The sequence below is a fragment of the Aquarana catesbeiana genome, linkage group LG04, assembly GCF_042186555.1.
Source record: "Aquarana catesbeiana isolate 2022-GZ linkage group LG04, ASM4218655v1, whole genome shotgun sequence".
NCBI lineage: Eukaryota > Metazoa > Chordata > Amphibia > Anura > Ranidae > Aquarana > Aquarana catesbeiana.
This window is the reverse complement of record NC_133327.1, coordinates 242,428,405-242,433,025: the sequence shown is the minus strand read 5'-3', so window position 1 is coordinate 242,433,025 and position 4,621 is coordinate 242,428,405. Positions and strand designations below refer to the sequence as shown.

General features: G+C 45.0%; 1 long non-coding RNA gene across 1 annotated transcript; it reads left to right on the top strand.

The window, feature by feature from the left end:
* Positions 1 to 4,333, top strand: LOC141139814 (uncharacterized). Its single transcript, XR_012243814.1, has 2 exons — positions 1 to 4,024; positions 4,134 to 4,333. It is a non-coding gene; the product is annotated as an uncharacterized lncRNA (long non-coding RNA).
* Positions 4,334 to 4,621: the final 288 nt, after the last annotated feature.

Sequence of the window (4,621 nt, the reverse complement as noted above, 5' to 3'; positions counted from 1 at the left end):
GGGGGTTCGTTGGGTAGGGGTACTCGGGAGGACATAAAGAAAATGCCTCTTATGCAGCCAACTGCATTTGGTTGGGGATGTGAATGGGGGAAGTATGGGTGCTGCAGAAGTGGTGGGTTCCCAATTAGGAATGGTGGATGCAGCAGGAAGGGCATTATGGGCACGACGGGCTGTGTTTGTTTTCTTCTTGGTGGCAACGGGACACTACTTGTGCTTGCCACCTCACCAGCTTCAACTGCACTTATGGGACTCGCCACGTCACCAAGTGTTACGGCAGTGCTGGTTTGACTACGACCGGGGTGTACTAGGCCGCTGGTGCTTGCCAGTTCACCAAAACGCTACCAAAAAAACTGTTAGCGATAGCAGGGATCAGGCCTGAATCTGCGAACGCTGCAGTTATGCGTTTAGTAAGTGACAGTGATCGATCGATACTGCACTTGGGTGGGCTGGGCTGGGTGGAGGGGCAAAACGCAGGTGCTAGCAGGTATCTGGGCTGTTCATGCTAACACTGCGTTTTTGGGAACCCTAAACTGCTGGGGATGCTAGTATAGATCTGATACTATACCACTAAGGGAGGTGTACGGTGCGTGCGTGGGTGTTAGCGCTACTGGCACTAACCTGACGCTGCCTGGGGCTGGTGCTTGCCAGTTCACCAAAATGCTACCAAAAAACTTAGCGATCGCAGGGATCAGGCCTGACTCTGCGAACGCTGCAGTTATGCGTTTAGTGTTTTGTAAGTGACAGTGATCGATCGATACTGCACTTGGGTGGGCTGGGCCGGGCGAAGGGGCAAAACGCAGGTGCTAGCAGGTATCTGGGCTGATCCCGCTAACACTGCATTTTTGGGAACCCTAAACTGCTGGGGACGCTAGTATAGATCTGATCGGATCAGATATTGATCCATTCAGATACTATACCACTAAGGGAGGTGTACGGTGCGTGCATAGGTGTTAGTGCTACGGGCAATAACCTGACGCTGCCTGGGGCGACGCAGACCCAATCTAAAACCTAACTTATATCACCGCCAGGCGATCAGGGGGCTAAACCTTTATTGGGGTAATAAACGGCGGGTGCCCTGACACTATAAAAAATAAACTAACTAACCAGCGTCACCCGTAACACTTATACGGTGATCACTGGTGAAAGGGTTAACTAGGGGGCAATCAAGGGGTTAAAACTTTTATTAGGTAGTATATAGGGGTCCCTGACACTATAAAACGCTGACAGCAAACCTATATATTTACCTCCCCAACTAGCGTCACCAGTGACACTAATACAGCGATCAGAAAAACGATCGATTAGTGACACTGGCGACGGGGGGTGATCAAGGGGTTAAAACTTTATTAGGGGGGTACCCTAGACCTAAAGGGGACTAACCCTAACTGCCCTACCACACTGTCACAAACTGACACCAATGCAGTGAACAGAAAAAAAACCCCAAAAAACTGCTTGGTGTCACTGTGACGGGGGGGGGGGGGGTGATTGGGGGGTGAAATGTGTCCCTGGTGTGTTTTACTGTGTGTGTAGTGTTGTGCACTCACATCGATGTCTTCTCTCCTCGGCGCCGGAACAGAAAATACCGACCCGAGGAGCGATGACATCACTTCCTCTGCCACTGTTCACTATACATCGCGAGGGGGTGGCCACGAATGAGTGGTCTCCCCCTCAGCCTGGATCGCTCCCCTAACGAAGCCGACCGCCTCGGGCACCAGGGGGGGCGCGATGCGCCCCCAGCCCGTGGGAGGCAGATCACTTGCCAGGTACGTGATTTTGCCTGCCCATGCCATTCTGCCGCAGTATATCCGTGTTAGGCGGTCGGCAAGTGGTTAATATTGAACAGTTTCTCTTATTGTATGCCGTCTCTTCTTTTTCTTGTTTCTTAGAAATCCAACATTCCATCCTTTTGACCTGGTTCTGGCCTCCACGGCTCGGGGGGCCTCCAGAAATAGACCCTGCCCTTCTTCCCCACCCCCTCTCTGGCCGAATCAGCTGTTCTGATTCCGGACGATTGGGATGGGAGTGACATATATACTCCTATGGCCGCTCTCTCTGGCATCCACGTCAGTCCATGGCTGGATGCTGGTGCGAACGGTCAAAAATCAAACAGGTGTGAACTGTGGCTTTCTACCCTATAGATAATCTGCATTTTGATCACCCACACTTGGATTAGGTGTTGTGTATTTGATGGATACGATGTAGCCTGTGTGCTTGTTGCACACGGATCCCCCTGCATTTAGGATTACATATGCCTCTTCTCTAACTATTTATATTTATTTTTTAAAAACCTTCTGTCTTAGACTGTGAGCTTGTAGTAAACAGACATTCTGCTATAACAAAATATTTAAAAACACTAAATACATACAATAAGAATGAACTCAACAATTCTAATTCACTTAATGCTCACATAACATGATAGGATGTTTTTTGGTTAAATATATTTACTAAAAAAAAAAATTCAAATCTAACTTTGCAAAAATGTATAATTATTCCTGCGCTACCATGTGTGGAAAAAAGAAACTTACTGGAAAAGCTGCCTCTTTAATATCCCCTACACTATCAAATCTAACTTTATTTATTTTTTTTTGTTGTGGTGAATGTGCCTTCTACAACAAACCCCTCTGCACATTCATGTGTTTTCACGTACCATCTGCAGGTATTTAACTGCTTCCCGACCGCCGGCCGTCAATTGACGGCCAGGCGGCGCAGCTCTCGTTGCGGGCGGACGTCATATGACGTCCTCGCTTTCTTAGGCCACCAGGGGGCGCGTGCGCGCCGCGCCGGCGATCGCGCGCGCCCGCCGTGTCACTAGGCACCCGGTGCGCGTGCCCGGCGGCCGCGATGTCCGCTGGGCACCCGCGATTACCGGTAACACAGCAGGACCATGGATCTGTGTGTGTAAACACACAGATCCACGGTCCTGTCAGAGGAGAGGAGACCGATGATGTGTTCCCAGTACAGCGGAACACCGATCGGTCTCCTCCCCTAGTGAGTCCCCGCCCCCTACAGTTAGAATCACTCCCTAGCAACACAGTTAACCCCTCGATCACCACCTAGTGTTAACCCCTTCACTGCCTGTCACATTTATACAGTAATCAATGCATTTTTATAGCACGGATCGCTGTATAAATGTGAATGGTCCCAAATATGTGTCAAAAGTGTCCGATGTGTCCGCCGCAATATCGCAGTCACGATAAAAATCGCAGATCGCCGCCATTACCAGTAAAAATTTTTTAAAAATGTTATAAAACTATCCCCTATTTTGTAGACGCTATAACTTTTGCGCAAACCAATCTATATATGCTTATTGCGATTTTTTTTTAACCAAAAATATGTACAAGAATACATATCGGCCTAAACTGAGAAAAAATTTGTTTTAAAGAAAAAAAAATTGGATATTTATTATCGCAAAAGGTCAAAATTATTGTGTTTTTTTTTAAACTTGTCACTCTTCTTTTGTTTATAGCGCAAAAAATAAAAAACGCAGAGGTGATCAAATACCACTAAAAGAAAGCTCTATTTGTGGGGAAAAAACAATAACAATATCATTTGGGTACAGTGTTGTATGACCGCGCAATTGTCATTCAAAGTGCGACAGTGCTGAAAGCTGAAAAATGGCTTGGGCAGGAAGGGGGCGAAAATGCCCAGTATTGAGGTGGTTAATAAACAATTTATGTGGAATATAATATAAATAATTAAAACTTATATATACAATTCTATTTCCAAATACATTTATTTAATATTTTTTACTTTTCTAAAAATCATTTAAAATTGTATATTTATAGACTCTATTTCATACTTACAGGGTCTTTTTCCTCTTTTGGCCTCAGTGGGTCCTCTGGTCTGACCCTCCCGGGGTGTGTGTTGTGGGGGAGCTGGGTCAGCACTCTGGGCTGGGCCCAACATCGGCACCCCTCCCAGAGGCACGCCACCTCTGTTGGATTTCTTAAGAAATCGGGAGCATTTTTTGCACTCATATGTTTTTAATTAGAACATTTTGAAAGGGCTGCCTGCCATCCCAATACATGTAAGTGAAATCCTACCAGTCCTGTCTATTGTCATGGTACATCTATGAACATTGCTGGAATGCTGTATATTTGTATATTTATTTATTTTTCTTAAACATTCTATTCTAGAACATAAAGTATTCTTGCTTAATTATTCCCTGAAGAAGACACACATGTACTCTGAAACGCGTCGGGTGCAAGAATTACTATTTTACAGTTTGTACTATCATGTTATGGTGACAGCATTGTAAATATGTTCCAATATACTATACGTTTTTTATACATGTTTTGTACATACTACATTTAATAAATATTTGAAACTCGAAAAATACTTTCTCAAAAGTTCTCGTGCCTTTAAAGTCCACCACAAGGGGATTTTGTTCTTTTCCAACAAATGGAAAAAAGACCGAAAATTCGGGAATTTTTTTTTCCTAGTTTCAGTTATAAAATAATAATACAGTATAAGAAATTTTTTCTACTTCGCTAATGAGGCTTCATTGATAATCAGGGCACTGATGATCAGTGTAAAATAATGTACCTACAGCCTTGCTGGTTATCGGCACTCCTTTCCTCACACAGACACAACATGTGAAGAAAGGACTCCTGATAACTGGCAA